This window comes from Montipora foliosa, chromosome 4 (genome assembly GCF_036669935.1).
Source record: "Montipora foliosa isolate CH-2021 chromosome 4, ASM3666993v2, whole genome shotgun sequence".
In the NCBI taxonomy this organism is placed as follows: domain Eukaryota; kingdom Metazoa; phylum Cnidaria; class Anthozoa; order Scleractinia; family Acroporidae; genus Montipora; species Montipora foliosa.
The window spans coordinates 36,806,593-36,816,592 of record NC_090872.1 but is presented as its reverse complement, the minus strand read 5'-3'; the positions used below and the strand labels follow the sequence as shown (position 1 = coordinate 36,816,592).

The window sequence follows — 10,000 nt, the reverse complement described above, 5'->3', positions numbered from 1 at the left end:
CCTCAGGTGTTGGGATGGGATTTGTTCGCTGAGTAGAAGATTTCCTCTTTAGAATGTTGGAGATAACATTTTGGGGGTAATTGTTAGATCGTAGAGCGTCGATGACATGAATAAGTTCTCTCTCTTTTCCTTGTTTTGTGCTCGGGAGATTAGTTGCGCGATGTAACAAAGTCTCAGCTGTACTGGTCTTGTGTCGTTTGTCATGATGGGAGAAGATATCTACATACCTATCAGTGTGGGTTGGTTTACGGTAAACCTCAATAATGAGATCATTATCCTTGCGAGTAACCAAGGCGTCCAGAAAAGCGATCTGGTTATTGTTTTCTTCTTCGATGGTAAAGGAGATGTGTTGATCGATACTGTTGAGTGTGTTATGGAAAGAGTCAACGGCGTTTCTTTTAATGATACAGACACTATCGTCAACATATCGTTTCCATACTTTAGGTGGAACGGGAGTTGTGTTGATAACAATTCTAGGCCGCTCCCTAATCAATACTCCATTCTTTTAAAAAAGAACAATTAGTTTTTTTTGACAAATATTTTTTCCCGTTTTTATATTATTTTTATAGTCTCACCTATTTTTGTATATATTGTAGTTGTCATCATGTTTTCCATTCATTTCCATTGAAGGCTTCCTGGACCTTCGAGAAGTTTTGTCTTTCTCTCCAGTACATATGCAACTTTAAATACTAACTGAGGAGACAACGTGCATCCTCTTGGATCCTTCTGTTGGGAGTTTATCGTTTGGTCAACCATTACAGATATTCAAGCTATATATATATGTATATATATATATATATATATATATATATACATAGAAGCAACTCAATGTAAACTCTCATATATTGTACCTGAAAAAGGTTGGTTTGCCCTGCCGAAATATATATAGTACACCACTAAAATCAAATCTACGTTGTATCGGCTCTTGCTTAAAATATTTAGTTTCTCAAAAGACCAGCAGACTCACCTACCCCTAGATGAAATATTTCGAGATACTTAGCCACCACTACGCGTGGTCTAACTAGGAATTTGAACAATTTTTAACCTCTTGAATCAAGTAAGGCATCATATTGTGTCTGACCCTTTGGAATATTGACATCTGACACCGGAATTTTGATCAGGAAATATTATGTTGCTTCCTTGACGTATCACGCCCATTCTAAACCTAGTAGCGGAGCTCCGCGCGCGCCTTTCGCGGAACACCATTGTTAAGAAAATATTGTTACCCATCGATGCGAGAAATCTTGGTTTTATAGCCATCACGTCATCGAACGTACGTACGTACGTACGTCCACACGTCCATGTATGCCAATGTGACCAGTAGCATGCTAGTTTACAGAATTCATCTTTGATATTGGACATCCATGTTTTGATCAATTAACACCTGTCAAAACAAGCTATCTGCTGATCAGTGTCACGTGACCATATCGCGGGCTCATACTTAGAGCTCATCGAGCTTTTTTAAGTTGACCGTTGACCGGGTACTGGTTCTTCGATCGGATTGCAGGCTCAACCCTGGTTAACTCACCTAAACATAAATTTGGTTTTATCAACGGAGTTGATAATGTAAATTGGCCACCGTACAGAGATTCTAAAAGCTGACGTTTCGAGCGTTAGCCCTTCGTCAGAGCGAATCCGCTCTGACGAAGGGCTAACACTCGAAACGTCAGCTTTTAGAATCTCTATACGGTGGCCAATTTACATTATCAACTCCGTTGATAAAACCAATTTTTTGTATACTACTTCCCCACCGACGCAGCACCACAGTTTCTTTAGAAACTACCCCCTTCACCTAAACATAAACGAGGCTTCATTTTTCGCGCGCTTTCTGTGGCTCGACGCGGCTACACGGGCATACTACATCAACTATAGTTCTTACACACGCAGTGCAACCGCAATGCGGTTTGGAAGATGTCTTCTTTCTGCATTTTATTTGCGGCTAAATACAGGAAATGCACCGACCTTAGTCCCAGTCATTCACTTGTACAGATATTACAAATTTGAGCCCGCGAGAATGAGAGCCCAAACAGCAAACCAATGTTTTTATCCAGACCGCTGGTCGGTACAATTTCTGTATTTAGCTGCAAGATGCATTTTTTGCTGGTTTCAATCCAGTTTGACATATCGGGATATCTGTGGTCCACATAGCCTGCGAACGCAGACGTATTTCCGGCGGTCGTTTCTCTCCCCCGAAAAGTAACGTCTGCGAGTTCGAGCTGCAAAACGATTTCCGTGACGTAAGAATTATTCACCAATCACCGTTTAGCTCTAAAAAATCCAGAACTAACTCGCAGGATTCGTGCGCGGTATAACCACGTATTCTCGTGGAGAAAAAATGGCGGACACACTGGAAGAAGCGTTCAACGACGCGTTCTACTAACTATGAACCAGGTTTGCAATGTTTTTGGATTTGGCAGTTTGAATACGCACCAGGAGGAGTCCATCAAATACATTGTTCAAGAGAAGAAGGATATTTTCGTAAATCTTCCAACGGGTTTTGGAAAGTCGTTGATTTACCATGCTTTGCCGTTGGTTTACTCGTGCTTGCAGTCAACTGACAAGATTATTTAATATCATCGTCGTGATTTCTCCCCTTAACAGCCTGATAAAAGATCAAGTGTTGCGGCTAAATTCCCTGGGAATCACTGCCGTATCTTTGGCTGAAATAGCCACCGTAAAACAAACGAAAGAAGTAAAGAATGGGGAATATTTAATTGTCTTCGGATCACCTGAACTATGGCGAAACATGGAGGAAAATGGCAATGAGCGAGTTGTACCGGAAATCTGTCAGAGCAGTTACTGTCGACGTGGCTCATGTTATTTGTCACTGATAAGTGTTAAAGTCTCTAGTACGTCTCCGTGCAGTCCCCCATTCTCGTAAATCAGTTGCAGCTGTTCTGATGCATGACATATCTAACAATTTATCGACTCCAAATAATGCTGATTTATTGATTTCTTAAGCAAGCATTTATTCATATAAAACAAGATCATCTTCAAGAGGTGACTATTTTGTTAAACCCTCAAGAATTGACAAACAAATTAAATCATTTTCAATATATGGTGTAAAAATTTGGAATAGTCAGTACCTCGTGAAATTCGCCATCTATCCAAAAACAATTTTAAAATTAAAAACCACAGTATCCTACTCCAAAGACTTTCAGAAGAAAATGACTGTATTGATTTATCTGTCTTAATAACAAAAATACTTAATAATCTGGCTTCTGATATTTGCACTTTCTATTGATTTTAGATATTTACTTGTTTTAGTTGACTGCATGCTTTGTACACTAGTTATTTGTATACCTGTTCGTTCTACAATGCATGTCTTGTCGGTGAAACACAACTGAATACCGTAGCTTTCTCTACTTGTTCTCTCTTTTATACACGCGTAACCACTGCTCGCCTCGACTAGCTTTTGCTAACCACGATCAGTGCAGATTGAACATGTATCATATGATAATGAAATTCTACAATAAACAATTGATATAAGCTACATGTAACTTGATCAATCATGCCTAGTGTCTTGCAATTGTCTTTCGCCATCCTTTTTACACGAAGGGAAACACTACCGCCAAAATATCCCCTAATTTCTTCGCTAATTTCGTCCACCTTTTGCAGGGCATTATTGAATCGCACAATACGATTGTAGCACTGCGTGCGACAAATGGCCAGCTTTTCACAGTCGACGTAAACAGAAAGATCAACGTTTGTGGCACGATATACCAAAGAACATATGTCAACATTGCTTTTACCAAACACACGTATCTTCTCCTTAGCCGCCGAGAAATTCCCTCTACAAAGAATGCAGCATTCACAATCGTGAGAAATCTTCTTGGGAGTTTCGTTCATGGTTGTTTATATCACTCAATCACGCTCCACAACTGAGAATCTTACGTGTATGGCTTGTATTTCAGACACGCAATTGCGCGAAGTCGCGCAAGAGTAACTCGAGCTTGCTTCTATCATACAATTTGATTGGTCAAAAACCTAACAAAAGATCTTACGTCACGGAAATCGTTTTGCAGCTCGAACTCGCAGACGTTACTTTTCGGGGGAGAGAAACGACCGCCGGAAATACGTCTGCGTTCGCAGGCTATGGTCCACACTGGTGGCTACGCAGTTATTCACGTCAAGCATCGGAGGGATATACACTTAAAGCTAAGTGTTTATTTTTAATTTGCCTAGAGCTGCTTTTTGCCCTGTATTGCAATTTTTGGCATATCTTTAGAAGCTCTGATAAGGTTACATGATGCCGAAAGGAAACGAGAGCGAAAGAGAACGACAACGACAAAACACAATACCAGTGTAGCTCATACTTAGTGGGAGAAGTTACTCTACAAATTCTTTCCTTGGGCACTAAACCGTTTGTTATTTTTACGGATGCGTTATTGAAAGCGGTTTAATCGAAAATCGAATTTTTATTGTCAACTGGAATTAAATAACAATTATCTGTACTCTTTTGGACATAAAGAAAAAGTTGATTTGTTTGTTTGTTTTGCTCTAAAATGCGAGCGAACAAATTTTCTTTTAATCCTTTTGCCCAACTGGTTTTCGTTGTGCCTCGACAATGACAAGAAAATTTTGCCCTTATGTTATAAACACGTAATCGCAATGAGGTCTCGTAAAATTACTAATCACAAGCTTATGTTTTCAGAAGTTTGTTTAAAGCACCTAAACGTTATCTAAGTATTGGAGCGGATCTTGTTTGAAGTTCTTGGTTGCATTGCCGTATCTTGCCGATTCTTGTTCCAAGCCAACCTGGCGTGTTTCAATGAAATACATCAAAATGTGAATGATCTCGTTTTCAAGATAAAGTGGAATAAAGTACTTCAATGAGTATAATTCTTCTTTGACCTTGAGCTAATTTTTTTTTTTTTTTAATGGCTTCTAATTTTAGCGTGATTCCTATTCGCTGGCTATTGACAGTTGACTCTGAAATGGCTTTTTTACCTTTTCCATTCGCTTGCTGAGAGTGTGCTTGTTTTCTTCTTGCGGTTCAAGAAAAATTCATTGCCAAACTGGTGAATTCCAAAGTAAATTTCACTCGAAAAACCGATATCGTACTCATCGCATCCCGATTCATACGATATCTATTATAGCGAAAAATTTACCGTGGAATTCACTAGTTAGGCAATGAATTTTCCTATAAAAGGAAGCAAAGAAAATGATTTAATTACTAAAGCAGCAACCGGAAACATCAAAACGCGGACAATTCGAAACCTTTTAATTTTACTAACCCTAAAGGCAAAACTGGATGCCACGTATCAGTTCACCGCTTGTCCCCTTTTCAAAGTTGTAGAAAAAAAAATTAATGACTTTTTCCACGAATTCTTAAAGTTATTCCGCGATCAAAATTGAAAAATGGCGAACGGGTTGCATTATGGGTTGGTGTCACCATCTTTTCGGGTGGGATTGAGGCAGAATGGTGCTCAATTACCTATTGTATTTTCCGGGATTTGCTTGCCTTAGACAAACTGTCCTATATTTTCTAAATTGGACAGTTCGCCTGTTTTTAAAGGAAAACCCTATCTGAAACTATCAAAATCAATCCTTAATTGGAGAGTTTAAAGAATAATAGCTATGCTAACAATTGCGGATTAACTACCAGGTATATAATTAAGTTGAAAAAGTAGCTGTGACTGTCTGTGGTCAAAAGAAGCTTTGACACTCGACATTAAACCCGGCACCAGAGTCGTAGCCTGTAAAACAAGCTTGTTCCCGGCGGGGATCGAACCCGCGACCTTCGCATTACCCCAGCACTGTAAGTGACTGTTGCCAGTACTGCTTATAAGTACGACGCTCTAACCTACTGTGCTACGGGAGCTATGACAGTTGCCCTTGGAGTGGATTGTCCACGAGCCACCCCGTGGCTTCCCGATAACCCTTCAATTGTCTTTCGAGTGTCCTTTCCCACGACACCCATAATAATAAAAATACTTATAATAATAATAGTAATAATACTAATAATACTTATAATAATAATAATATAATAATAATAATTATTATGATGATGATGATGATGATGATGATGATGATGATGATGTATGATTATTATTATTATAAATGCTCGGCAGTATCTCAGTATGATCAAGCCCGAAATGCCCCAAATTGAAGAACCGAACAGGGTGGATATGCTTCATACCCGTCACATATTCTTATTCAACGTTCCGCCAACACTGTTGAAGCGAGGAGCCCGGCTAGCTCAGTCGGTAGAGCATGAGACTCTTAATCTCAGGGTCGTGGGTTCGAGCCCCACGTTGGGCGGTGTATCTCTATTATTGCCTGACTAAACGCTCTTGTCTTCTTTTTGTGTAACTTATTAATTTTGTTTTTTCGTAGAGTAGCAACTTGATAGATTTCCAGGGAGTCACGGATGTTAGAACTGAAACTGACCTAAAGCAACAGAAGTAATAACACTTGCAGTGCCAAACACAATTTCCACAAGTAATCGGATTTTGATGAATTTGACATGCAAGTTGGTTGGACAGCGGTAAATATGAATGCTGCATACAGCAGGGAGATTTGAATTGGGTACAACATTGAGTTAGCCAATTAGGTCTATTAAGCTCAAGCCGAGATGAGATGCTGTAAAACGCATCATTTTTTGATTTGTCTAGGCAAAACATAGTTAGTAGCAAAAGGATGTGACCTCATTAATGCATTCAAATTCACGACGCCGATAGAAAAACTCAGACTAAATCGATTAACCTTTTTCCTCGAAGCTGAAGCCGAAATGAGACGCTGTCATACGCATCATCTTTTGATTTGTCAAGTGAGAACGATGCGACTTCATTAATTCATTCCTTTTCACGGAATTATGCCCAACTACAACGATTGTCATGGAATTCAGATTTAAACAAACCTCACCTGGACATTAATAAAATCTAAGGCATCGATGGGAGTTGAACCCATGACCGCCAGTTTACAAGACTGGCGCTCTAACCAACTGAGCTACGGTGCCTTGCACGTAAACCTACGTAAACTGCCACTGAACTTAAGCCTTGGGATTTGATCAACGTCCTTTCATAAACTTGAAAAGCACTGTTGCTGTCAAAGAACCATCTGTCATTTCGATCAAAGAAGCGTAACGAAATATATTTTGCCGCTCATCAGTACATCAAGTCAACTTTAATAGAAAGTAAGATTGCCTCCGCGTGGCCTAATGGATAAGGCGTCGGCCTCCTAATTGCAAAAAGAAAGCCGAAGATTGCGGGTTCAAGTCCCGTCGGAGGTGTTTGGACTTACCCTTTCGCTACGAGGTTCACATCTTTGAAAGAACTCTCCCTTTTCCTCCCAAATGCCGAGATTCAGAACGCGGTCAGGTCAAAATTCGCCAAAGCGGAGCACCCTTTGTTCAACAAAGACACCCGAACTTCCCAGCATTGCTGTGAGATCCGTAATAACCAGCAATCTCGGTCATAAATTTCTATGAAACTGGATGCCACGTATCAGTTCACCGCTTCTCCCCTTTTCAAAGTTGTAGAAAAAAGAAAGGAATGACTTTTTCCACGAATGCCCAAAGTTATTGCGCGATCAACATTGAAAAATGGGGAAGGGGTTGCATTATGGGTTAGCGTCACCATCTTTTCGGGTGGGATTGAGGCAGAATGGTACTCAATTACCTATTGTATTTTCCGGGATTTGATTGGCTTAGACAAACTGTCCTATATTTTCTAAATTGGACAGTTCACCTGTTTTTAAAGGAAAACCCTATCTGAAACTTTCCAAATTAATCAGGACAGTTAATTGGACAGTTTAAAGGATTAAAGAATAATAGCTATGCTAACAATTGCGGATTAACTACCAGGTATATAATTAAGTTCAAAACGTAGCTGTGACTGTCTGTGGTCAAAGGAAGCTTTGACACTTGAAATTAAACACGGCACCAGAGTCGAAGCCTGTAAAACAAGCTTGCTCCCGGCGGGGATCGAACCCGCGACCTTCGCATTACCCCAGCACTGTAAGTGACTGTTGCCAGTACTGCTTATAAGTACGACGCTCTAACCTACTGTGCTACGGGAGCTATGACAGTTGCCCCGACGAACCACCCGGTGGCTTCCCGATGACCCTTCAATTGTCTTTCGAGTGTCCTTTCTCACGACACCCATAATAATAAAAATACTTATAATAATAATAGTAATAATACTAATAATACTTATAATAATAATAATATAATAATAATAATTATTATGATGATGATGATGATGATGATGATGATGATGATGATTATAATTGTTATTATTATAAATGCTCGGCAGTATCTCAGTATGATCAAGCCCGAAATGCCCCAAATTGAAGAACCGAACAGGGTGGATATGCTTCATACCCGTCACATATTCTTATTCAACGTTCCGCCAACACTGTTGAAGCGAGGAGCCCGGCTAGCTCAGTCGGTAGAGCATGAGACTCTTAATCTCAGGGTCGTGGGTTCGAGCCCCACGTTGGGCGGTGTATCTCTATTATTGCCTGACTAAACGCTCTTGTCTTCTTTTTGTGTAACTTATTAATTTTGTTTTTTCGTAGAGTAGCAACTTGATAGATTTCCAGGGAGTCACGGATGTTAGAACTGAAACTGACCTAAAGCAACAGAAGTAATAACACTTGCAGTGCCAAACACAATTTCCACAAGTAATCGGATTTTGATGAATTTGACATGCAAGTTGGTTGGACAGCGGTAAATATGAATGCTGCATACAGCAGGGAGATTTGAATTGGGTACAACATTGAGTTAGCCAATTAGGTCTATTAAGCTCAAGCCGAGATGAGATGCTGTAAAACGCATCATTTTTTGATTTGTCTAGGCAAAACATAGTTAGTAGCAAAAGGATGTGACCTCATTAATGCATTCAAATTCACGACGCCGATAGAAAAACTCAGACTAAATCGATTAACCTTTTTCCTCGAGGCTGAAGCCGAAATGAGAAGCTGTCATACGCATCATCTTTTGATTTGTCAAGTGAGAACGATGCGACTTCATTAATTCATTCCTTTTCACGGAATTATGCCCAACTACAACGATTGTCATGGAATTCAGATTTAAACAAACCTCACCTGGACATTAATAAAGTCTAAGGCACCGATGGGAATTGAACCCATGACCGCCAGTTTACAAGACTGGCGCTCTAACCAACTGAGCTACGGTGCCTTGCACGTAAACCTACGTAAACTGCCACTGAACTTAAGCCTTGGGATTTGATCAACGTCCTTTCATAAACTTGAAAAGCACTGTTGCTGTCAAAGAACCATCTGTCATTTCGATCAAAGAAGCGTAACGAAATATATTTTACCGCTCATCAGTACATCAAGTCAACTTTAATAGAAAGTAAGATTGCCTCCGTGGCTAATGGATAAGGCGTCGGCCTCCTATTGCAAAAAGAAAGCCGAAGATTGCGGGTTCAAGTCCCGTCGGAGGTGTTTGGACTTACCCTTTCGCTACGCAAATGCCGAGATTCAGAACGCGGTCAGGTCAAAATTCGCCAAAGCGGAGCACCCTTTGTTCAACAAAGACACCCGAACTTCCCAGCATTGCTGTGAGATCCGTAATAACCAGCAATCTCGGTCATAAATTTCTATGAAACTGGATGCCACGTATCAGTTCACCGCTTCTCCCCTTTTCAAAGTTGTAGAAAAAAGAAAGGAATGACTTTTTCCACGAATGCCCAAAGTTATTGCGCGATCAACATTGAAAAATGGGGAAGGGGTTGCATTATGGGTTAGCGTCACCATCTTTTCGGGTGGGATTGAGGCAGAATGGTACTCAATTACCTATTGTATTTTCCGGGATTTGATTGGCTTAGACAAACTGTCCTATATTTTCTAAATTTTGGACAGTTCACCTGTTTTTAAAGGAAAACCCTATCTGAAACTTTCCAAATTAATCAGGACAGTTAATTGGACAGTTTAAAGGATTAAAGAATAATAGCTATGCTAACAATTGCGGATTAACTACCAGGTATATAATTAAGTTCAAAACGTAGCTGTGACTGTGTGTGGTCAAAGG

General features: G+C 40.0%; 7 non-coding genes across 7 annotated transcripts; 3 read left to right on the top strand and 4 right to left on the bottom strand.

Moving 5' to 3' along the window:
- Window positions 1-5,713: 5,713 nt before the first annotated feature.
- Window positions 5,714-5,824, bottom strand: Trnai-uau (transfer RNA isoleucine (anticodon UAU)). Its single transcript has 2 exons — window positions 5,787-5,824; window positions 5,714-5,749 (listed from the first exon to the last, which is right to left on the bottom strand). It is a non-coding gene; the product is annotated as a tRNA-Ile (tRNA).
- A 367-nt stretch (window positions 5,825-6,191) lies between these two features.
- On the top strand, window positions 6,192-6,264 carry Trnak-cuu (transfer RNA lysine (anticodon CUU)). The gene has a single exon. It is a non-coding gene; the product is annotated as a tRNA-Lys (tRNA).
- A 623-nt stretch (window positions 6,265-6,887) lies between these two features.
- On the bottom strand, window positions 6,888-6,961 carry Trnat-ugu (transfer RNA threonine (anticodon UGU)). The gene has a single exon. It is a non-coding gene; the product is annotated as a tRNA-Thr (tRNA).
- Window positions 6,962-7,146: 185 nt separating this feature from the next.
- Trnar-ccu (transfer RNA arginine (anticodon CCU)) lies at window positions 7,147-7,234 on the top strand. Its single transcript is given in 2 exon segments — window positions 7,147-7,185; window positions 7,199-7,234. It is a non-coding gene; the product is annotated as a tRNA-Arg (tRNA).
- A 678-nt stretch (window positions 7,235-7,912) lies between these two features.
- Window positions 7,913-8,023, bottom strand: Trnai-uau (transfer RNA isoleucine (anticodon UAU)). Its single transcript has 2 exons — window positions 7,986-8,023; window positions 7,913-7,948 (listed from the first exon to the last, which is right to left on the bottom strand). It is a non-coding gene; the product is annotated as a tRNA-Ile (tRNA).
- A 352-nt stretch (window positions 8,024-8,375) lies between these two features.
- Window positions 8,376-8,448, top strand: Trnak-cuu (transfer RNA lysine (anticodon CUU)). Its single transcript has one exon. It is a non-coding gene; the product is annotated as a tRNA-Lys (tRNA).
- A 623-nt stretch (window positions 8,449-9,071) lies between these two features.
- On the bottom strand, window positions 9,072-9,145 carry Trnat-ugu (transfer RNA threonine (anticodon UGU)). Its single transcript has one exon. It is a non-coding gene; the product is annotated as a tRNA-Thr (tRNA).
- Between the last annotated feature and the right edge of the window lie 855 nt (window positions 9,146-10,000).